The sequence below is a fragment of the Corvus hawaiiensis genome, chromosome 19 (assembly GCF_020740725.1).
Source record: "Corvus hawaiiensis isolate bCorHaw1 chromosome 19, bCorHaw1.pri.cur, whole genome shotgun sequence".
Lineage (NCBI taxonomy): Eukaryota > Metazoa > Chordata > Aves > Passeriformes > Corvidae > Corvus > Corvus hawaiiensis.
Genome location: NC_063231.1, coordinates 12151581 through 12160353, shown reverse-complemented (window position 1 = coordinate 12160353; position 8773 = coordinate 12151581).

Sequence of the window (8773 nt, the reverse complement as noted above, 5' to 3'; positions counted from 1 at the left end):
GGGGGACAGGAGGGGACAGGAGGGGACCAGCAGCCCCCCCGTCTGTGCCGTCCCATCAGCTCAGTCCCCTGCGGGCACAGAGCAGAGTTTTTCCAACTGAAACGCGGGGCCCTCATGGAAGGAACTTATTTTCACCTGCGGCAGGTGGGCGAGGGCTCCTTGTGGGACCCGGGCTGTAATTCCTGAGCCGACTGGTCAGGAATGGGATGGGATTTGGACGCTCATTGTGTCTGGATTGAGTCACGTCTCTGGCAGGAAGCAGCGAGTTTGGGAAGTGTGTAATGGAGCCTCTCGTGCCACGGGAGCCTCGGGGGATGCCTGGTGGGAGGGAGGGGAGGACGGACCACCCAGGCACTGCCTGTCCCCTCCCGAGCCACGGAACAGGGCTGGCAGTGCCCAAAGCCCGGAGCTGCCGCCCTCCCGCAGGGTCACCCTGGGGGCGGTGACAGGGTGTGAGCCCTCCGTGTCCCCAGAGGAGCCGGGGCTGAGCCGCACGGGCGGGGGACAGCACATCTTTATCGTATTTGGGGGCAATGTCCCCATATATGCGATTTCATAACCGCAATCCTGAGCAGTGCAGTCAGAGAGCAGAAGGGGGACGCCCGCGGCAGGGGCAGAGGGTGGGAGCCGGAATGGGCTGAGGTGGGACAACGTGGGAGGATGCTCCCAAAAAAACAGCAGGAGAAACCAACGAATTCCAGTGAGCCGAGGAACTCCACCCAAGACAACCCCGGCAGCGGGGCTGGTCTGAGCCCCAGGACAGCCCCTCTCGCGGGTGGGCAGAGCCCGGGGGTCACACGAGCTGTCCCCATCTCCAATCCCATCACTGGCAGCTCCCGGGCGTGGCCCGGCGCCTGCATCCCTCTTTCCAGGGAGCTCCTGCGGCGGTGACAGTCCCCGTTTGCTCAGAGCACCGTAAATAAAGCGGCTTTTGGCCAACACCCGCGGCCGAGTCCTGCTCCGGGCCAGGAGTTTCAGCGCTGAGCTCACTCCTGTCCCAGCCCCAGCGCGTCCCCGCCCGGTGCTGGGAGGAGCAGGGATGCAGGGAATGAGCGCTGGCGGGTGCACCCAGCTCAGGGAGAAAGGGAGAGGGCAGGAAAAGGAGTCAGAGCTGAGGATGGGGTTATTCCGCCTAAAAAACTGCAGATCTCCTGCTCGGGGGGTGCTGGTGGCCCATCCCAGAGGGATCAGAGCAGGGTGGGGCTAAAGGGAACCTCCCAAGGGAGGTCTGAGCCCCGCAAGGCCGTGCTAAAGGAGAGCAGGAGGAGGCAGGTTCAGAACAAGCAAAAAGAAGGTTTTATTCAGTCTGTGGTTGCTCTGTGACAGGCTGGGCACAGGTCCTGTGTGTGCTGAGCTTGTCCCGCTGTCAGGCCCAGAGGGAGCTCGGGGAAGAGGTTTCCATCAGGATGAGTTATCTGCACTCATGGAAACACCCCTGCCTCGAGTGGTCCCTGCCCTGGGAGAGCCCAGCCCTGCACAGGAGGTGCCAGCACCCCTCTGCCCCTTCTGGGAGGCTCCGTGCTCTGTGCTGGCATCAGCCCAGCCTGGAGCTGCCCAGGCTGCCCGGGTGGCACCAGGAGCTGATGCCAGAGGGTTCCCCAGCCCTGACGGACAGAGCAGTCCGGTGCTGAGGGAACACATCCAGGAGGAGGAGGATTCCAGGAGCTCCCTCTGGTTCAAACATTCCTGGAAATGAACAATCCCTTCCTCTGGGAGCCCCCTGCCCCAGGAAGAGCCTTGCTCTGGAAAAAGCGTCATGAGGACAACCTGAGCGAGCACAGCTCCAGGCTGGGCTCTGGCAGGACAGGGAGCCAAGGCCGCTCCTGGTGTGACACGGATCCGGCCGGGCCTGGCCAAGCTCTGCATCACTTCCACCAAATCCCTGTCCCTGCAGAGCCGGATCTGTCACACAGCCGGACACTCGGCATGGCCTGCAGGATCCTCCTCCCTGGGGCTGGGCTCCTTTCCAGATGCCTTTGGGATGTGCCAGGGGGGTGGAACAATTTCCAGGATTTATTGTTTACAGCCAGAGGTGCTCATTCTATGAGGGATACACAGGGAAATGCCTGTGGAGCCACCTCCAAGTCATTCCTTCCCTCGGATCACATCCAAAAGCTCTCACCACAGTCCCAAAATATCCCTTTCCATCCAGTATGCCCACGTTCCTCTTCCTCTGCCTGGTTAAGAGACCCTCGGGGCTGGGCTGAGAGCTCTGCAGGGGTTTCCCAGGATTATTTAGCAGGATTGCTCTGCCATGCCCAGCTCGCCGTGGCCTTTCCTTGCAGGAGAAGCTGAGCTGGGGCCACAGACCTGCCCTGACCCCCCAGACCCTGGCAGTGCAGCCCTCCCTGGGCTTTCCCAACTCCCGGAGTGTGTGGGATGCACAGCAAAGCCCAGCACGCTGGGGAAGGGCAGAGGGCAGCTCTTCCAGGGCCGCCGCTGAGAGAGCACCGGGCAGGACGAGATAAGAACATCTCTGGGAAATCTGAGTCACCCTGGCGTTCCGTGGGGTGGGAGCGGTGGGAACGCTGTCCTGGCGAGAGCTCGGACAGCTCCAGCCTCTCCTGACACAGCAGAGCAGCCTCGGCACTGCCAGGGCAGGGGGAAGCCAGGGATGGCTGTTCCTGTGTGGAGCAGTGAGAGCTGCAGCGAACAGCCGCCCTCCAGGCCCTGCCTCCCTCCTCCCTGTGCTGCTGGCCTGCCTTTATTCCCTGTAGGGAACGTGCCAGTGCCAGCCCCCCGTCCCCATGCATGGCTTGGACCTTTTCCTGGGGGAGGAAAGTGCCAGTTTGGGACTCCCCAGCCCATCCCAGCAGTGCCAGCTCCAAAGGATGGGTGGGGAGAAGGTTTGGGAGGCCCAAACAAGGCCCTGGCACCCTCTGACAGTGGCAGGGAGCTTTGACACTTGTGGGGGTTGGCATGGCCTCACCCATGGGCACATCAGCCCCATCTCCCATCCTGTGTGTGAGGACAGAGCCTGGCCTTTCACCCCACTTTTGGGACAAAAGGCTCCTGGTCCATGGCTTTGGCACTGGTCCGACACAGTGAACCCCCAGTGACCTTCCCCACAAACCCCCAGTGACCTTCCCATCACCAGCCGGGTGCTCCCCAAAGATCTCATCCCAGGGAGCAGAGACAGACCCTTTCTTGGGAAGTAAGTTTATTTATGGTTTATCTGCACAGCCCTGGCACACGTCTGTGTTGGTGGGAAGGAGAGGGGCAGCGAGGAGACACCAAGCTCCAACTCCAGCAGTTAAATATTAGAAGTAATTTCTATCCTACTCTGAGCCAGACAGGCTCTTTGGGTGTGCTTTGTCACACTTGGGGCTGGACACACCAAACCCACCTGCTGAGAGCTCCTGGGACACTGGGATTCCTCGGATGTAGGGGGTGTCCTGAGGGCCCCATGGGGTTAAAATGGACTTGACTTCACCTGTATGGGGTTGGTTTAAACAAATGACCAAAAGTTAAATCAGTTAATTGGAACCTTCTTCTGTGGTTGTCAGTGACTGACACTGTTCAGCTACCAGCAAATACAGGTCATGAATGGCAATAAATTGCAATAAATTCCACATCTCGCAGTGTCCAGGCAGTGCTTCCACAGCTTGCATCCACGTCCATGCTTTAAATTCCCTCCAGACACCGAGATCGTCACCGTTTCCCCTCGCAGCTGCTGAGTCCTGCAGACTTCCAAGGTTTCAGCCCTTGAGTTGTGCTCATTTTTTATTCCCTTTCCTTGAAGGCCCTGACACATCCCCGGCTCCGGCGGCTCCCGGCTGGACGCGCTTGGGCGTTGCTAAAGCACATTTAAGGAAAACAGCTCAGAGCATCCCACACACGGACCCGGTGTCTGCCAGGGCTGCGAGCAGCAGCCAGATCTTGGCTTTTTGTTCGGAATGACACAGGAAAGACAGAATGTCTCCCCGCCGACCCCAGGAAGGGTCACACAGATGGCTTCCAGGCCCGGCAGAGGTTTAGGACATGGGATAATTCCCGTGCACATGAGCTGTGCTGCTTCCTCTTGTGTAACTACAGGATTTTTGCAGCTGGAAGTCAGAGGTCCTGCGGCTCAAACCACGAGAGCAGAGCCAAGAGCTTTGCCAAGAGGGGCCAGGGCTGGAATTTCCTCCTGGTACATATTTAGAGCGGGAGAGACCTGAGCTGTGGGTTCACATCTGGGGCTGTGGATGCTCCCAGCTGGAGGAGGACACTCAGGAGGCAGAGCTGGGAGTTATTCCCCGAGGGAATTGCGAGGCTCCTGCTGCTTCAACACCTTTGGGTGTTGTTGAGCCTAAGTTAAGCAGCCACCAAAGTTCAAAACTCCATGCAATCCATCCCACATAGGTGGGCAATCCCAATGACCCTGCCACACACCTTCCTCTCCCAGCCTGGCAAAGGCCATCCCAGAACAGGGAAATCTGGATTTCCAGGGAAATCTACCTTCTCTCAACCAGATTTGCACAGGTCAAGGTGGAGCCAGGCAGCGACAGCCAAACTGCAGGCTCCTCAAGCTCCTGTGTGGATCAGCCCAGGGATCAGCCCAGGCAGGATCCTTTCCTGGGGAGCATTTATGAAATCACAGCTTATTCCCCAAAATCGGGGCAGTCCCGAGGGCTGTTGGAGGAGCCAGCCCAGGCAGCCGGTCCCACACACACAGGGCTGGCAGCAAATTCGCTTTTTACTGGCTTTTTCCAGCTGCAGCGGTTGCTCACACCCCCTGTGACAGCAGAGCAGTGAATCATGTTCCCGTTATATCCCATCGGATCCCGCTCTCTCCCTGCCCGGCCCCAGCGCTGGTTTTGGTGGCCGCTGCCCTCTTTGCCCACCGCGGTGCCACGCCGGGGCGGCTCCTGGCGCTCCTCGGGCCGCACGATCGATCCCGGGACTTGTTTCCAACGAGCCCGTCCCGAAAGCTTTCTCTGCTCCATTTTTAAATTGTTATTTATTTAATTGTTCTCGGAACAAAAGGGTAAGGGCTCCCTCTGCTGCCGTGAGAGCACGGATCGAAGTCCCGGCAGGGGCTGGAAGGGACCCAGGGCAGGGGCAGCCCAGCCGTGCGGCTCCAGGTGTTTGCTGCTGCTGCCCTCAGACACCAGGGCCGCGGGGATGAGGAGGGTTTGTCCGGGGGCTCGCTGGTCTGATGTCCCCTAGAGGCTGCCCAGTATCGTCACACCCCAGGGGATGCTGCCCTCCCCATCCTGCTGCAAACGGAGGAAAATTCCACAGGGATGCTCCAGATCCTGCATTTTTCTCCCGTTGTGCTGAGGATTGGGGTGTCCCACGTGCAGCAGCTGCAGAAGAGCTTGGGGAGGTCAGTCTGATCCCCCTCGTGTGGCTGGGGGAGCCTTGTGAAGGCTCCACATCCCAGAACTCCAACCTGCATCCAGCCCTGACTGCTGTCCTGCCCCAGCTCGTGGCCGAGTCCCCCGCTCTGTGTGCCAGGAATGGAGCAGGAATCAAGCAAAGTCCCTGCCTCCATCTCCATCCAGTCCAGTCCTAATTAAACCAAGCTTTTGGGCAATTAAAACATGAGAAATCAAGGGCTCACAAAAGGGGAGGGAATAGTTTTCCCTCATCCAAAGAGATTTTAGGTGAGGGTTTGGGTTGGGACCTCTGCCCACAGGAGGGTTTGTCACCTCTCGTGGGCTCTCAGGGGCTGGGAAGGAGGTGTGGCAGTTCCCAAGGCCAGAGTGATGCAAATTCCTTTGCAACAGGGTCCGGATGTGAGGGAGGGCTCCAACAAGAACAAAACATAATCCGGGTGAGAAGAAACTGAGGTGAGTTTAAACCTGAGAGGAGAGGGAGCAGGTGACAAGCACTGAAGGTCCCACTGGGGGAGAGGATCTCTCTGCGGGGCAGAAGTGACACAAACCATAAAACAAGGCCAGACCCAACAGGGGTGCCCTCAGTAGGAAAGGGTGAGTAAGAGCTGAGCCCTCCCCTGCTCTGGAGTCACAGCAGCAGCAGGGAGAGTGTCCGTGGCACAAAAGCTGAGTGACTCACGGGCTCCAGCCGTTACTGTGGAGTTGTTTACACAGTGCTTCGGACGAAAAAAAAGGAGGAAAAAACGCTACAGAGCTCACCCAAAATGAATGAAATGGAAGGAGGTTGGTGACACAAGGAGGGATAACTCAGAGGAACAACCCCACAGGCCCAGGAGGTTTCCAGGAGGAGTCCGGAGGGCTCAGGGATGAACTCACGGTGCATTAATCCCCAGACTGATGTTTCTCCTGGTGCCAGATGGGTGGGACGAGGCAAGGGTGATCCTGGTGGTTTTTAAGGATTCTTGGAGGAATGTGAGGAACAACAGAGCAGAAAGTCCAACTCCCATGTGGAGCAAACTGTTGGGACTTCTACAGACCAGGGTTCACAGAGAGAATCAGCTGAAGAACCTCAGCGTGGCTTTGGCAAATATTCTGGGGGATATCAAAGCTCTTGGAAAGTGCAGCAATGGGGGATGGGCTGGCCTGGCATTAACAGCCAGCACGGAGCAGAAGGGGAGCAGGACAGCACAGAAAACCCTTCTGCTCTTACCTGAGGGTATCAAAACTGCTCCTCGGAGGCTTCACCGTGCTCTGAAAGCCCAGGGGCTGGAGCAGAGCCTGCTGGAGGATCATTTCTGTGGGAGCAGTGTCCCTGCAGAGCATTGGCATCATTCTCAGCCCTTCCAGGGTAAGCAAAGAAACAAAAGTACTTGGGAGAGATGGAATCCCACATCTCCCTATATCCTGAGTCTTCTCTTGCAGTCCAGCTGCTCAACCATCCTTACAAAGGTCCTCCTGGACATGAAACCGCAGTGTCCCCTGGACATCTCCACCCCAGTAAAACCTGTGCCCTTGCTGGGAGATGGCAATCCCTGTCCTGGAGGATGCTGAGTGCTCCTGGCACTGTGCTATGGGCTGAGACCATGGGTATGAGAGGGCACCCTGGATCTCCAGAAGTCAATCCAGCAGGATCCTGACAGCAGTTTAAGTCTGTCTGGGATTTCAGATCCCACATTTCATGCAAACCCAGTCTCTTTGCAAACACCAGACCCCCTGGCCTGGCCTTCCCTCTGCAGATGGACACAAAATAACCCGGCAGGTGCCACACGGAGAGGTGGAGCCTCTCACCGTGGTTACCTGTGGAGCACTGCTGCAGGACACTGCAGACCCCAGGAAGCCGTCTGGGCTCAGAATCAGCCAAATGAATGGCACCAAAACCCACAGAGGGAGCCCCAAACCCGCAGAGGTCCAAAGGTGCTCCAGGAAGCGTGGCCGGGATTTGGCCCTTTGCATGCGGCTTTGCCAGGCCAGGAATTGGCTTGAGGCGAGCCTGGGGCTTGAGGGGCTCACTGGGCCAGGAGCCTTTCCTGGTGTAATAAATGAATTGGTTTCAGGGTGTTGGTTATTACTGTTTAGATGAGATATAAAAGAGGGGAGCTGAGGGTGGAATAGATGGACATGTTAATTGAAGGGAAGTTGCGAGACTGTACGGGTGTAATGCTGGGATGTAACCCTGCATGGGGATATAACAAGGACCCAATGGGTTTAACAGAAGGAACTTTCTAGTCCATGGCTTCGTAGGGTACAAGGGATGAGGACGATGCCCTGGACTGGGACTGGAGAACGAGCCAAGCAATGAAGCGGAGTTGTTTGGAAATGATTGGTGAGGAATGCACGGAGGTACAGACCGACCAGCCAACAGGGAAGGCACCGATCAGCACGAGGATTGAGAAATGCACCAGTCCGGTGGCACCAGAGACTCTAAAAGCCACCAGGTGCTCTGCACCGCGTCCTCCTGCGGGCCTTGGGCTCCAAGGGAGCGCCCAGTGGGTCTCAGTGTCTTGGTGGTGGATTGTTTTATTCTGGCTTGTCGCGCGGAGCCTGGGCTTATCCTGGGTTCCCGCTCTCAGCAGGTAATAAATAAACGAGTTGGCTTTTCCTTTCAGAAGTCTCAGCCTCGTTTACAACACTGGGACACGGCTGGGAGCAGGGAGAGCTGCCCCGTGCGATGCTGGCCCTGGGGAGCAGCCGGGGCCGAGCGGCGGAACCCGGCACGGAGCGTCCCCGAGGCCAGCTGTCCCCAGGGCAGGAGAGGGAGGAACTGGAGCGGCATCGGCCCAGCCGGGGTGCTTTGGGCACACGCAGAGCCAGCGGCCCCGCGGCCCGGAGCCCCCACAGCAGCCGCGTCTCCTCGCTGCCCTCCCCGCAGCCCCGGGCGGGGAGAGGCGCCGGCTCCCCCGGGTTTGCCCAGGGCAGCGCTCGCTCCCTGCTCCCAGCCCGGGGCTCTTTGCCCAGGGAGGCAGGAGGGAAGCGAGCAATTCCTTCCTGCACGGAGCCCTGGAAGTGGCACCGAGTCCTGGCCAGATTCCAGCGCCCTCGGCCGCAGCCTTTGGTCTCCAAAAGGTCACGTTCCGGAGGCTGCAGCTTTGTTCTGGAAATGCCAGCTGGGATGTCCTGTCCTGTCCCATGTATGGCCTTGGCAAGCAGCGACAACAGAGCCTCCCTGCAGCCCTCCAGCCCCAGCCAGGCTCCAAGGGATCCACGGAGGAACAGGCAGGCTCCCAAGTGCCCAGACCTGCCCCCCTCAGCATCCTGGACAGCACCGAGGGAGGGGAATGGGGAAAAACTGCCTGGGAATCTCTTTGGGGTTAGAATGTCCCGATGCATCCCAGTAATGCGTCAAAGCACAGTGCCAGAGAAAGCACTGCCTCTGTCCCTGAATTCCAGCCCCTTCCCGGGGAATCCAGCACCCAGCAGCTGGATCAGGGTGGTCCAGGGGTGCTGGATCA